Genomic DNA, 16,118 nt, shown 5'->3' on the forward strand with positions numbered 1-16,118 from the left:
CTTCAGCTTATTAAATAAAAAAACACACTGTCAAGAGGCACTGACAACATGCTGTGATATTTTTTCCACTACCATGGAAGCGTCAACTTTCAAAAATGCAGTTCAGCAGTACTTGCCTGTCCAGATAATTATTTTTTCAAGTTTATCCCTATGAAACAGCACTTTACAATGTAGACTAAGCTAAAAATAGTGTGGTAATGTGTGGATCTTTGTGCAATATAGCTGTTTGGTGACTGTGGTGTGACTTGCAAAGCTTCATGCAGATGTGAATTGTGTAAACACTTTTTAGATAATCAAAAGCTTTAACAAAAGGCCTTGTTTAAAACATATTCTGAAATGTAAAAGTGTTGTCTTGTTTTTTTTTAATAAAAGCCGGAAATACAGTATCTTAGTAATTCACCTTATTACATCTGAAGTACCCTTGTTGAAATAATGTTTTCTGCAATAGATGACAATAGCTTACTTGAGGGGAGAAAGCAGTGCTTTTGTTTCTTGTGTTTGCCCATACACCAGTACCTCTGATATTAGGAGGACTAAGGAGTCTAGTTTGGACTAAGCACCAGGCTTCTACTTAAAATGCTGATGTTAGGAGCTTGGCTGCCTGACCCTCCCTCCCCAGTTGGGGAAAAAAAATGTGCATCCAGAAGGAACTTCGCTCTTGGGCATTTTCAAGGGGACCTACACATTCCCTGACAGAGGAAGTAGATGGTACTTGGCTCTCCAACCTGAGCAGCTCTGCCAAGAAACGTCGGGTTGGATGGACCTGCCTTACTCTGCAGTTCTGAAAATTAGTACCACTGCTTAAATTGGCATACCTTTGAAAAATTCAGTGTTTACATTTGTCAATGCTGCTGTTTGCAGGATGTTTTAAAGTTTCAGCCTCTGGTGGTTGCTGCCTCCAGGCCAGCTGTGTGAGCTGCGGTGGAGGCTGTATTCACAGGCAATGTCCTGTGAGCTGTGCTAGCGCAGTTAAAGCAGTCAATGCACTATGTGTCTACTTCTGGCTGTCCCCATTTCTCTAGTATAGATGTATATAGATGTAGTATGGATGAGAAGATGACTAGGGCACTGATATTTTTCACCTGCCTCACTGGGACTTTGTAGTCTTCCTTGATCCTAGCCATTTCTTGGCCTGCAACACCATTTGTACCCACATGAAACAGTAGTAGTGGGTAGTAGTCCATGGTCTTGATAGGTTGGGGTACCCTCTTGGCAGCATCACAGATCTTAGGCCCTGGTAGGCAGCATACTTCTTGTGCCTCTCTATCAGGCTGGCAGATGGGTGCCTCAGTGCTCCTTAACAGAGAGTCACGAGCAACTTTTTGATTTGACTGCCATCCTCAAGTATGTAGTTCGAAGGTATAAATGACAGGTTTGTTTATTGCTTGAGGCATAGTAAAACTGCCACTATTGAGACAGAAGGGTGGCTGAGGAAGCTCTCAAAAAAGGCTTGTGCTGAAGAATATTCTGAGTGCCCCATCAGCACATGAATGCAGAGCTGTCTCCTGCTTTCTGGGGTGCTTGCCATCAGGGGAAGGCTGAGATGGTCTTTGGCTCAGCTCCTATTCAGTACCAAGTTCCTGAAAGCTTATTTTGAGATTCGAAAAACAAACGGTGCATCTGTGTGAGAGGGAATTTCAGTTTGCACTGGAGTCTCAAATTAGAAAGAAGAGGCTTTGACTTGGCCTGAAGGATATTTCTAGCTCCTTGGCAAAATTGTAAGGCTTTTTGTGTATTTATTGCCCAACTATAAACATTGCACTGAGCAAATTCAACTTAGGCTGAAAGGATCCATTTGTTCTAGCTAGCCTGCCTGGTTTGACAGGCTTAGTCCTGTTCTTAACCCTTTTATTCCTTCTGCATGCTGTCTCCCATAAGACATTTGCAATAGAGAAGTGAGGGGGCTCAAGCAGTCTAAAAAAATAGTTTTCTCAAAATTAATTTTCTGCTGTCTGTGTTTTAAATTCTGCCTCTCTTTCCCTCTATCATGCCCATATCAGCTCAGCTTTGTTGCAGTTATTGGATTTCCTGCTGCTCTTTTCTCAGACCTGAAAACAACTACAGCAGCAGTATCCTCTCCTCCTCTGTTCACTGTAATGATATAGGAAGGAATTAAAAAAAATACAACCTATCAGATGAAGGTGGAGAGAAAGTGCCCTGGGTAGACAGAAAACTCACATTGGGATAAAAAAAAAATTTAAAAAATCAGAGAAAATGAAAAAGAACTATTTTCTTTCTCAGACTATCTGGTGGCTCTCCTGGGATGGTTGAGCAGGGAAGGGAACCAGGTAGGCTGAGGAAGTTCCCACCGGTGCTGCTAAATATGGACACCCTGCAGAACCACTTGGCATGTTGTCCAGAAGTGGCTGTTGCTGGGGTTGGTGGGGTTGGTGGGGGTGGTGTAGCCCACCATGGCTACCTGGTGGACTAAAACAGGGGAACGTTCAGTGTGTTTCTCCCAGTTTCTTCCTAAATGGCACGATGTGCAAATGACTTAATTTCTGCCTGAGCTTAGAAAAAAAAAGATTATATTTAGACTCTGTGTTGATTTAAAAGATGTCCATCTCAAAAAAACTCTTGTCTTCATATCTATCTGTCCTTTCTTAAAAAGAGAACTGTGGCATAGCTTTTAAGGGTAGAATTTTTAGTAAAGCAATTTAAGTGAGTCATCCTACTTTGCTATGTAGTATGGTGCAAACCCACCATGACTGAACTGGTGGAAGGAAAAAATTTCCTTTAAGAAAAGGTCTCATAAATACTCCTTCAAAACTGAGGTAAGCGATGAATGATGATTATAAACTGAGAATTCATTTGAGAAGTCATTTCAGAAGAGAATTCCAGGAATTTGAACTAACTACTTGGCTGGGGGAAATGATTCATTTCGTTCCTCACTGAACCTACCTATATTATAGACATCTGGATATATGCATTTACATTTGTGCTTTAGTGCATGTATCTTTTTTCCAGAAAGTTCCTTGACTATTCATGAAATTTTTAGGAAGGTCAGAAGACACTGAGACTCATTCAAATAATACTGGGAATGGTTCTTAGGACCAATTTATTCAAGATTTTGCATAGTGCTGGATTAAGTGTGCTCATTGCATCCAGGTATTTAGATTATTGAGGTAGCAGGGGATGGTCATTTCCTATGCACCCAAAAGTGTACAGGCTGAAGGGCTTGTTTACTGTAGGACAGAAGGACCTGTGCCGGTGCTGATGGTACAACTCCTGTATCTGTGAACGCTAAATCAGAAGAAGATGTGATGATGTGACGTACTCCAGTGGAGCTGACAGGATTACTTTTCCTCAATTTTTTCCCCACCAAATCTGTAGACAACACAGACACTTGTCACCTTCCTCCCTACTGTTTCTTGGGACTTACTATAAGGATCTAGAGTTGGGAATGAAGTTAAGGGGCACCTTTCAAGCCCAGTTCCTGTATTTCTGCCCTGGCAGGAACACTCCGTGGCCATGTCTACAGGATACCCACTCAGGGTGTGGACCCCCCACAGCATATGCTGTGGGGAAGAAGGGGAAGAACCCTTCTTCACAGACAACCCAGGAGATAACTAGCAAAGGAAGCAGGTTTTGCACAGACATTCCAGACCCAAGTTGAATTTGTCACTTCTTCCCTTATTTAGAATGTGCTATATATCAGGCACCCTCTGATACTTCAGGGTGTTTATGCAGATGTGAATTCATTCATGCTGGTTTTATTAAAACTTTTTCCTGCCTCACAGGGGAACAGGCAAACTCTTACACAAAGTAAGTGTAACTCAAACTGTTTGTTTATCTTTTTTTAAAATGATGATAGAGTCCATTTTAGAAAGCTATTGAGATAGAAAAATGAGGATGAAGAAGGATAAGACTAGGAGTTGTTATGAGAGAAAAATCATGTATAGTACCAGGTTTGTATTATTTTAATTTTCTTTCAGAGCACTTTGTTATGATCACATCATAAAAAAGGATGGAAAATCTATTTTCAAGACACTAGAGAGAAAAGGATGTACCAGTAAGATTTCTCTCTGCAAATCCTATTTGTTCTCCAAATACTTTAATACTATTGCTAATTTTTTTTTAATTTATCCAGTTTGTGTTTTGTCCATGGAAGCAGGCTGGCCATCTCTGAGCCCCATCCAGTTCCCCATGCACCAGCCAGCACCTAGCAGTCACAGCACCCATATTGGTGTATTTCTACTGTAATCAAAGGGCAGTAACATACAGTATTCAGATTTGTGGTGTAAATGCATTCAAGAGTAACTGAACATGAGTTTATCTTCCAGCACACTTTTTCTAACTTTCAGTGAGACCAGTCAGTACAACAGCACACATTGTTTTGGTGGGCTTTTCCTCGAGGCCCTGCAGCCGTTTTTTGTTGGGTCTCAGAAGCTGGTTTTTCAGGCAGAGTGAGCAGATGCTCTGGCTACCCATCCTGCTCACTCGTGCTCCACGGGGGCTGTTGTCCATGAGGGGGACAGCTGCCATCCCTTGGAGCTTCAGCTCTCCCTGCCAAGGGTCAGGAGTCCCTCTGTCAGTGCTAACTTTGAGGTTTTGCTGGTTTAGGAAAACTCCCCCTGGTACTCTGGCATGATCCTCTGCTCCAGGACACTCCTGCCAGAGCTAGCTCCAGGTTCATCCTAATAAAGTCAGTTGCATGTATTGGTGAGCCTGGAACATGTAGTAGGGCAGCAAGGAAGAAATGTTGAAGTATTAATAAGAATGCATACTCAAAACATACTGATGGATAAGTACAAACTAAAGAGAGATGGTCTGTGTGGTTTCACACAGCTGTTGGAAGTATTTCCTGGGAGACAGGCTGAGCCTGCTTTGTTCTGCTTCATGTATAGTGAGTATGTGCTTTGCTTTGTACAATCTGCAGTCTCACAAATACCCATTTACTTCTCAAGGGAGAAGTGAAAGATTTAAGTTTGCGCCAAGTGCTCTCTGACATGGGACCAACCTAAGCTTTAATGTATTTTCCAGTGCTGCTGGTAGCATTGGGCTGTCCTCAACGGAACATACAAGAAGTGTTAAGGCACAATGGGTGGCTGCTTTGAAATAAATATGGGAAATGGTTCTTCCACTTTGAAATGCAAACCCAAAGACAAAGCCACTGCTTCAGTGGCTGCCATTCTGTTCCCTTTGATATGACACATACAATGCAAATGTATGCTGGAGAGCAACAATCAAAAGGCTTTGAAAAGCAAAGAAGGAGAGAGAACATATTTGTATTTTCCACAGCTGTTATGCTAAGCAATGCACAGCCTGTTGAAACAGAGTTCAACAAGTAGGTCTGCAGAGAACAACTTGTTGAAAATTAAGTTAAAAGCTTGCACCTCCCCAGTATGACTCAGTGAATGATCATACTGTGTTTCAAAGTTGACATCAATATGGTTCACATTTGCAATGTGTTTGCTATAACAAATTTAGGTTTGGCTTTGCCAGCTTCAACATTGAGAAATCTGCTGGAAGTTGTTAAGTTGTCTTTGGGGTGAACTCTGATTTAAGAAGAATGTTCTTTATCGTTACAAAAAAGATTTTTTTAATCAGTAGTTGACATTTGTGCTTGCTTTGTGGATTTAGCAAAATCTGAACTTCTTACACTTGGTTATTTCCTTTTAAAATGATACAAAACTTTTTTTCTCCCTGTGCTTCCCTCATTTCTTAATAATACCAAAAGGGAAGCAAGTGGTACTGAGAAAAAAAAAATCCTCAAAAAACAAATCTACAACTTTTTCTAATTATAAAACAATATTAAGTTTTATTTTCAAAAAGACAAAACTCTAAGTGACCTATGGGTTCTGTGTTCCTGAACTAACAAAGTAGATGTCTGATGCAGACATAATTATTTCTTCTTTTTAGTGCAGACAGGATTTTAACCATGTTCTTTAACCTGGCATATCTGTTTTTATGGCCTGAATATATCCAGTGTCCAAAGCAAGTTTAGGATTCATTCACATGTGTTTACTTCATGTGTAACTAAGCCAAAACATATTCAGCCCCAAATTGTTTGAAGCTATGAAATGGACTTTGTTCCAAGGTTTGCTGAAGCAAATAAAAAATCAGAGCAAAACAGCGTTAAGTCAAGATACCGGAAAAGCAAAAAAGGCTATGATTATAAATTTTTCAGAAAAATTAGTTAGTGTTGTAACCTCATCATACAAGAGCCTGACAATTTTTAATTCTTTTTTCTGTAACTGAGTTACCGGAACATTTTTATCTCTCTGACCCTCCACTTCATATAATAGGTTTAGTCTAAATGCTTGCAAAATAATTTATATGCTGATATAGATAGTGGCAGAAATATTTAACAGGTAGTCAATATTAGTTTGCTTTGTTTAACAGCTAGGGCTTTCTATCTTAGCAAAGTGCTAAGACTACAATATTGCAAGTACCAAACTATTTGTTGAAGTAGAAGGAAAACCCTGTTCTACACCTTCATTAACAAGCCCTGATTTGATCTTTGGGTGGCTATCATTTGATAGTTAACAATAACAAGCTTGCGATTATTTAAGTTTTATGCTAAATTTTGCACATTTAATTATTAAAACCTATTGCTGGATTCAATAGAAGAAAGAAGAAAAACATGTGTTGAGCCTCAGTTGGAAAATACCAAATAATTTGTCTCATTTTGAAACAGCTAATCCCCTCCAGGAAAGCTCAGCTCTCCTGTGTTTAAGAGAGTGTACTCTACTGACAAAACATTGACTGATCATTTCCTTTTGCAGAATATCTTTCACACAAAAAGGCTGTCAAAGATAAAGCCGAGCAAACAGAACAAAGCCAGCTTTGAGAATGTAATTTCAACCCATCTTTCTTGTATTAGTTTCAAGACCCTATCACTGCACTTCTGTAGCTTCATAAATTCCAGAACAGACCGCAAAAGAAGCCAAGAACAACACATTTTGTTCAACTGCAAATTAGCTTTGTGCTGGAGAGATGCCAGTGTATGCCCACAGAAAGATGAAGATCATAACAATAGACGTGAAAACACATATATATAACGTATTATGAAGAAAACCTAGATTCCTGCAAAGAAATAGTCTTAGGCTTCTTTTTGTTGCAAAAAAATCTCTTCTGTTTCTCTTCTTACTCACCTGCATGTTTTACTTTTCATTGCATGACCATTTTTAAACACAGTGATGTCAGGTGGTTGGACTTTTAACCTCTGAGATCATGGTGGTTAGCATGATCACTCTGCTTCTACTTAAAAGCTCAGATTCAGTTTGAAATAGGATTTCTTCAGCTGAAGAAACACTGTGCAGTCAGTAGTCTTCCAGATATGAAAATTAATATCATTAAGTCATGAACTTAGCTCCTTTATGATGTTGCCATTAAACCATGCAGCTGATGGTCACAGCACTTCTTGTGAACTGCTGTGGGTACAGTGCAGCCAGAACCCTTTTTAAACAGAATTTCTGGTGACATAAAGCATTCAGTTCCTTGATCTTCAGAGATCTTATATTTTCATTAAACACTGGAAAACAGTAAGTAGAAGGTCTAAGTTAGTGCCTTCCCCTATTTTGTAAGATAGTGCCTTCTCCTGTTTTTGAAGGAAGCGAGCAGCGAAGTCAGTTGCAGGAGATCCACTGAATGCATGAAACTATAGCAACAGAGTCCGTTTTCTGAGACATTGGCAGGGTTCTTGTTCATTGCATCTTGCACACAAAAGTTGCAGCCCTTTGACTGGTTTGTTTTTTCTACCATTTTACTACCAAATCTGAAGGTCAACAGGGGGAAGAGCTGTCCGGACACGCTGGGCAAGAGGGATTATACTGGATGCCCTCCCAGACTGTCTGTGAGGCAGATGCCTGGGATGAATTGTTAGGGACAGACTAGATGAGACCGCACAGGGAACCCTTCTGCAACAGTACTAGTGGGGCCCTTCCTGCATGGCCAGCTGAGGGGCACTGCTGGGCCAGGGCCAGTGACCTCCCACAGGGGCCACCTGGAGATCCAAAGGAAGGATGTAGATTTGAGCAGATAAGCAACAGAGGTTCAGATCTGTCTCCTTTTTTTTTTTTGACGTGATGACAGGCCGAAAGGCCACAAAGAAAAGTGGGATTAGATCATGTAAAAGGCCAAGGAACATGCATTTCTACTTCGGGTGCCATGACAGGCAACAGGACTGGGTTAAGAAAGGGGAAAGTTGGAAGTAGGATACCTGCTTAAATTGAAAACCTGCAGCTGCAGTCAATACACTGTGCTGCTCAAAGTCAGTTATGGGGTTGCTGCAAGTCATAGAGATATAGATATATTAATTTGTGATGTATGAATAGAGGAAGCTCTCTGTTAGGGTGTATTTCAATGCAAGCAAATATAAATTAGCTGCTATAAGGGCAAAGCATTTCTAAATGTCAGTGAGGAAAAAAAAAGAAGGTCAAAGACTAACAATATCTGAATACTCCATGCCAAGGGGTGTCTGGTCTCAAGCACCCACAGTACCAATCAGTTTAAAACTCTGTTGCTTTAAAGCATAAGATATTTGCTTCAACTCCAGTGTATCTGGCCATCCATCTGAGATACATGGGATTTTTTAGGAATGTGACCCTCCCAGTGACCTTGGAAGGAGTCATGTGAACAGTGCATGTACAGAGTGACCCAAAATGGATCTTGCTGAGGAGCACCCAAAATGAAATCCTGCCATAATCAGAGCTAGCGGCAGGTTTGTAAGCATAGTGGGAATTCCTGTCCAGCAGCAAGGTACAGTAGCCCCTATTGACACAACCCTCAGTGCCCAAAACAACTCCCCCAACCAAACCACAAAAGGAAACGAACGAACAAATATAAAATCCAGATCATAAACAAACTAACCGAACAAAATAGATAAAAAAAAGAACTACAAACCACCAAGCCACCCCCACCCAAGAAAAAAACCCAGCACAAAACCCCACGACCAAACCCATCCCGCCCCCTTTTCCCGGCTGGCTGCCGCTGTGCCGCGGTGCTGCCGGCAGGGAGCAGCTCTGCCGCGCTCCCTCGGCCGGCGGAGCTCCCGCGGTGCGGGTGCGGCTGCGGGGCCAGCGCGGAGCCCGCGGGGATGCGGGAGCTCTCACGGGCAGCTTTACCAGGAGTGAAAGAGGCGCCTCCACCTCCCAGGAGTACAGCCGGGGCACTCCAGAGGCTGTGCCCGCAGAGCAGCGCCCGCACCAGCCCGCAGCTGGCGGGCGGCAGCGGGGGCAGCGGTTCGCAAAGCCTCACAGGTGCGGACACCGTTGCCTTTGCCGGATGCCTGGAGAGATCTCGACCCTGATGGGCAGTCCCTGGGAGTCCTTCAGCCCCTCCAAGAGCTGAGAAGCAGAAGAGACATTGCTTTGCCAGCAGGTTCCCGAGCAGAGCAGAAGAGAGCAAAGCCAAGTCGCCGCTGGATTGCCAAAGAGCAGCCGAATCTTGGCTAACCCACGTCCCCCGTGCAGAAGGGCCGCAGTGAATCCGTGTTCTGCAGTGCTGGCCAAAACTGGGCACTGCCCTGGTGTGGACACCAATGGGCCATCTAGGTGCGATAGGAAATGCAGGATTACCAGTCCTGCACTGTCTGCTTTTGTTGCACTGGTACTAAGACAGCTGTTGCAAAGTGCAAGAACAAATTTTGGGATGTATACACCAGGTATACATTAGGTACTAGGCAGGTTGTACACATTAGGCACACATTTTTATAGGGCTAAAAATATCCTGTGCCCTACTAGTTCATAAAGTGAGATTTTAAAGGTTACCCAGCAGGCAAAAATATAAGACAGATGCAGTAAAATATAATGAAGGAAATGTGATCACCTGGCAGTGCTGAGGATCAGGCCTATGGAGAGAAAAAGAGATTCCTACCTGCATTTGGTTAAGGCATCTAGAAAACATGCTTCAGATTTACAGTTGTGCTCTCTTTAGAAAAGCCTAAATAACTCAGATTTTTGCCACCATATGCAGGAGCAACTAAAATGCAGTGTTGCGCTGGGCACCAGATCTGCTTTCTCAACTGCTGGATCAGTGGGTGATCAGGGTTGCTTGTGTGAATACACAAGCATGCACATCTTTTCCCGAAAGAGTGCTGAGTTCTTTCTCTTCCTGGAAGTGCCGAGTTCTGAGTAAGCTTTTGAAACACCATTTTTTTTTCCCACTTAGGAGTAAAGTTGAACAGATACCAACTACCTTCTCTTCTGCATCCCTCCCACATTTGTAGTAAAGAGATCATGTCCTGTTCTTGGTGCCAACTATTCCTACAACGCCTACGCACTGCCTTGGTTCCCCCAGGCCTGTGCAGAGGGGACAATATGGTCTGTGGGCAGCAAGCTGCCCCAGGTGAGACGAAGTGGAGCCTTCCTCTGGCTGAGCTCTAGTTGTCTCAGCTGGAGGCTGTTCTTGGCGTATGTTCACTGTGTTCCCAGAGGGACATGCAGCTTGTTCTAATACTGAACACTCAATTTGCAGTCACTGTGTGTCCAAGACTATAAATAATCGTAAAACCAAAGAGCTTGGAGAAGACCACACTACCATTTCTTAAACTAGTAATGAAAACATAGGAGAAAAGATGACACAGAACCCATTTACACTGCAGGCTGCTCAGGCAAGAGAACATTTTCTAAATTTGTTGTCTAGATGGGGCTGTAGGCATCTAAAGCACTTCCTTGTATATCTGAATCTCCGAATCTCCTCCTAAGCAATACAACTATTCAAGTTTGGAAAGGACACCATCACGGTACTGTCTACTGGCAAGTACAACAGCAAGAGTATTTTTGGATTTTTTACTTTCTTTTATACAACACATAGGAGATAATTTTTTTTTCCCTGATCAACTCAGTAAATGATTCCTTCATAATACCAGAATAATTGATGCAAAAGGGTCCCTGCCATGCTGTGAGGTGATCATTAATGACTATGCCCTGACACAGGGTTACCTAACGTGCCCTGAACCTGCCCTAACATGGGAGTTTCCACAGACTCCCTAGACAGTATTGGTAGAGTCACCCTCTCCTGCAGCAGTATGGCTTGCCTGATAAAATTTTATGTATGATGGACTTCAACAAATCACCCTCTTTTCTATTCAGGAGTGTGCTGAGTTTTTAAAGATCTTTATCACATCCCTTCCTCCTTTGTAATTTCTTTTTTAAGTATGACCTTCTGTGCCAACTTCTTTATCAGTCTTCAGTTTTTAAAAGTCTTACTTTCTAGTTTGTTGATTGTTTCCCCAACCCTCACCAAGATCCTCTCAAGCAACTCCTATTTTTAAGGAAAGACATCCCCAAAAGTTAATTTACAGCAGACAAGTGCTTCACAAGTCTCATATATGCAAGCGTGTGGGGTAAAGTTTGAATTACATATGTCCCTATTCTCCCAGACTTATTGACTTCTTGCCTGTAAGTTTCAGCAGATATATATATATATATTATTTTTCTTAAAATGGAAACAAAATTAATGTAAGAAGGAAACTGCTTCTCTAGAGGCAGAGCAGAAACCTTCTAACTAGTTAGACACATCGAAGTTATAAAACTATCATTTTTGAAGATGTTGACCAGAAGACTGTTATTTCACCTGGCGTTACTTAGCCAGTCTCACAGCTTTTAGGACTTTATACCCTCTAGTTTTGTAAACTGTGTGCTTGACTAGGGTCCTGGGAGAAGAATGGATTGTTTCAACAAGTTCAGCTATTGGAATGTCCCTGGCTATTTTGTCCCATTTCCTTGGGACCCAGCATGCTGACTCTATTTCCCCAGGTATTCTACCTGCTTTTCCTGTCTTTGTGCTTTTGTTTGTGGATTATTACATTAGCCGTACTTAGTAGCATCCTGAGTTTACCCTACAATCAGCCCAGAAACTGTAGTAATCTTTTCCTCTCTGACACATGCACACCGGTTTCCCTGAAGCATCTGTGTCTTATTTAAGGACTATGCCACCAGCGCTGTGCCATGATTAAGTGAAGAAGGGATCTGTTTCAGGTCAAGGCTCCTAAGTGACATTTTGTGCAAAGAGTAATGATGTAATCCCCTATTACAGTTTTAAGCAGCAAAGCTGATCTAAGATCCTTCTGGCCACACTGCCACCAGCTGCCTGACTGTTTTTTTCACACCCTCAGCCAACTGTTTGTAAGGGATGGTGACTGATACTGAATGGATGAGAATGAGCAATGTGTAATGGGAAAAAGTAAACTTTTTTGAACATGAAACCATATTATGAAAATGTAACATGCAATTATGAGCAAATTACTCTGTAATCAAGTACCAGTACAGGCATACAGTGATTTCTTCTTTCTCATTTTTTTTAATGATTTATTTATATTCTGATCTCTCCTAGTTGTCTTTGCCTATAACCATTGCTGTCAGGTTTGTGGAATTCTCTTCATTATTATGCTGTAATTTAACTAAATAAGCAATTTTCTGATAGCCACACTAGTCAGCCTACTGGGAGCCTTAGCATCTAGTGATCAACACTGACCTTCAGACCAGAGTCCCCTCTAGCAGCCTGAAAGTCCAGCATCTTATTAAAAATAGGTATTTATATATTACTACATAGAATGGGAATGATTTTGCTTGCCCAACTGATTCTGTAGGTACTTTGAAAGTCTATTCTGGCAGTGATATTTAGCACTGTGTTGCTAACTCTTCTGCTGATGCCAACTTTGTTACAGTTTTGTGTCTGCTTCAGAACCAGGGTGCAGCAGAGGATATCCTCCACAGATAGCGGAGTAGTTATTTTACTTTGGAAGTATAACTAAAATAGTCCTGACAGAGTGGCAGAAGAGCTCACAACCCTGTACAGGTGCCCTCTCAGGGAATCCTGCCGACCCATGCAAGTCAGAGTAAACTGAGTCAGCCAGCTCCTGGGTGCAACGGTAGCAGAGTGGCTGTGTCAGTGCTGGCTGGACAAGGTTGGCTGTGGGAAGCCACCCTTTCTGGGAGCACTGCCTTAGCACCAGAAAGTGACAGTTATGGTAAAGGGCTCTGGGAAATCTGGCAGCAACAGTTAATGTCATACTGCAGAGATTTTTCAGGCTCATTCAGAGTATGTATGTGTGATAGAGAGGTAAAACAACAGAAAAATTCAGTAAGCTTGCCCTGTAACATCTCAGTGTGGGACTTTGCATAGATGTGTGGGGTTTGTTTTTCAGGACAGTTCTGAGACCCACGTGCTTTCACATACACGCATCACGAATGGGACCTTACAGCCAGAAAACAGCAGGAAACAAAAAAATACTTGCCAAGTTCCAAATTTGCTTATACAGCTGCAGATATTCTACGTAAATGCAGATGTTTAATATGCATGTTTGTGTGAGGATAAGTGTGTATCACTTAAGAAAAGCATTCTCTGAGATGTATTTCTTCTTGGTTGTTTATAAAGATGCCTTCATAATGATCCTTAGTTTATAAATTGCTTCCATTAGCAATTAGGGCTATTTGCTACCATTCAGTTAACATCGGAAAATTCTAATTCCAGACCCATAGGTAAAGGAGACTTTATAAACATTATGTTATTTCTTTGCTTCAGGACTTGATATTATCATGTTACTAGTCTGTGAAGGTAGCTGGTAAGTGGAATAAAATGAATATTTTAAAAAAAAATAAATCTTGCATCATAAACCTTTGTTCATTGTTTGAATAACAATTGTGTCCCAACAGCACTCAGTGTTGTACTGCTTCCACAAAGAAAGACTTCACAAAGATGTTGGTTTTTTTGAATGACAAATGCACAACTGATTCCTATCAGTTTCTTAATGAGTATATTCACATCTCAAATACAGGAGACTGTATTTCAGATTACATAAACACTAGACTGTAGTACCATAATCAAATGCCTGTGTGTACCAAGCACCTGCCTAATCATGCTCAGAAATAGGTCGCTGCAGCGCTTTTCAGCACTTCATCTCAGACACTTAGTGCTTTGCTGATGAACTTCGCATTGTATCTTTGGGGCCTTTTTCGCAAGGTGAATATTTTATAGATAGAGCAAGATTCATGGGATAGAGACACTTGCTTTGCTGAGATGCCTTTTAAGTACTTAGTGTCCTGGGATGATTTTTCATTCTTGTAAAAAACTGCTCTGGAGGCTTAAGTGCTTCCTGAAAGTATATATTCCTGAAAGTATCATGCTATACTTTCAGTTTGGCCAATGAATATGTAAGCTTCCTGTTAGTCATTGTTCTAGGTTTGTGAGGATTCCCAAAATCACAAACACTGAGACACAAAGCAAAGCAACTTTATTCTATTACTCACGATAGCAATTAGTACATATCGACCCCTGGATTTCTGAAAAGCCGCTGAGCAGAGAAGGACACGGAGCATGGCACTCGGCAGGAGAAGCAGGCAGGCAATACACCTTCCAGGGTGTCCCTTGGATCAAAGCAGTGTGTATCTCGTCCTCTTCACCTGTCCAACCCAGAACCACCTCTTATATCCCCCTCGCAGGAGTGGCATTTTCCGATTGTGACATTGGCTCACGCGTGGCCAGCGTGCGAACCAAGACCACAATGGCTTGTGATACCAACTCAGTGCCAACAATAGCTCTGCTGTTTCTCTTCCAAAAGTCAAGTTGCCACCAGTTAACCCAACCTATTGTTTCTCTTTCCAAGGTTCAGTTCCTGTCCTAATCTCCTGTTGTTCCTTCCAAGGTTTAGTTCCCAACAGTGAAACTATACTATATTTTCCCATGCCACATTGATGAGCACAACCACAGACCAACTGTGGTAGGGCCTCAGACATGACTCAGGTCCCTGACACATGCCACTATGTGGTCCATGGTTGGAACACGTCAATATTCTGCCATATGAGCAACAGTATAATGCAACATACTAACTATTAAAGATCATATTAATGACACTAAACAGGGGATATAACATATAATACATAAACCCCCAATATTTAAGGCACAAAGCAATACCAATCCTTTCTTTAGCCAATCCCAGCCTCATGTCAAACCAGCAAATGGATTCCAGCCGTTATTCCTGATGAGGTGTGGAGTGAGTGTCCGCATTTGCTGTAGTTGTGCATGGAAGGAGCTGGAATAGTCACTTAAGTTCATACAACATAACCTGTCAAAATCGTCACCCATGTCCATGCACTAAAAGCAAAAAATCAATTGCTGCTCGATTTTGTAAAGTAGCATGTCTAATGCTGTCTACATTGCTTAATAAATCTGATATAACTGTGCTAGTGGCATTGCTAAACTTTGCTGACCAACAACCAATTTCATTTAAGCTAGTGAGGGCCTGTGCACTTGCCACCCCAGGAGCCAGCCAAGAGGTAGTGATTGCTTTGGCAGCATCCCAAAACTCTACTGTATCTTTGCAGTCAGGAGTAAAAGCATGTATGTTTTGTGTGTGACAAAGGTGGATTCAGTTTTGTTGAAGCCATATTACAACAGTTGTGTTTGGAGATAAGCAGGTTAAGTTTCCCAAAGTACATGGGCCACCTTTGATTGCTTCTGGTACTCTGACCCAGGCTTGGTCCCCACAGATTAAAAAGATACCTGGCAGGAGTTACATGTGTGTGTTAAAACTCATGTTTGGACTTGCTGTGGTTGAATTACACAGTGTGAAGTGTTTTGATACCATGGTACCGTGGCATTGACCCACCAAGACAGAGTGTTATTCTTTGTGCTGGTAAAGATAAAGGTAGTGCAGTCATCTGCATTCAAGGTGCACCACAGGTGCAACTCCTGTGGTCGTAAGGCTGGGAATTTCCCAAGTTGCGATAGGTGTGGCCACAGCCTGGTGTCTGGACAAGCCAAAGATGCAGTGGTGCTGCTGCACAATTGATGCAGCTCAAGGGCGGTGAGTGGGACGCTGATCAGACACATGAGCGGGTTCTGGGCCATGGCAGTACTGAGGCATAAGGTATCTTGTCTGGTCTCATTAGCCAGAGTGTCACCCAGACATTTCGATCTAAAGGAGTATGAGTTTGGAATAATCTGTTAAGATATAAACAGAAGAGTTGTTATTTCCCTCTCCCACCTTCTGCTCCCTTCCTTTACTCTTGCCAGCATAGGTGTTGAGTGGGTACTCCTGGATGAAATGTCAGTGCAGGTTCCTGCACCACAGACAGATATCCGTTTTCTGCTTGGCCCTGATTTACCTCACCATTAGTATACATTATTGATGTGACTGGGAACCTAATGGGTAGGCTGTTCTGGTCCCCATT

This window comes from Corapipo altera, unplaced genomic scaffold, assembly GCF_003945725.1.
Source record: "Corapipo altera isolate COAL_440 unplaced genomic scaffold, ASM394572v1 61286, whole genome shotgun sequence".
Taxonomy (NCBI): Eukaryota; Metazoa; Chordata; class Aves; order Passeriformes; family Pipridae; genus Corapipo; species Corapipo altera.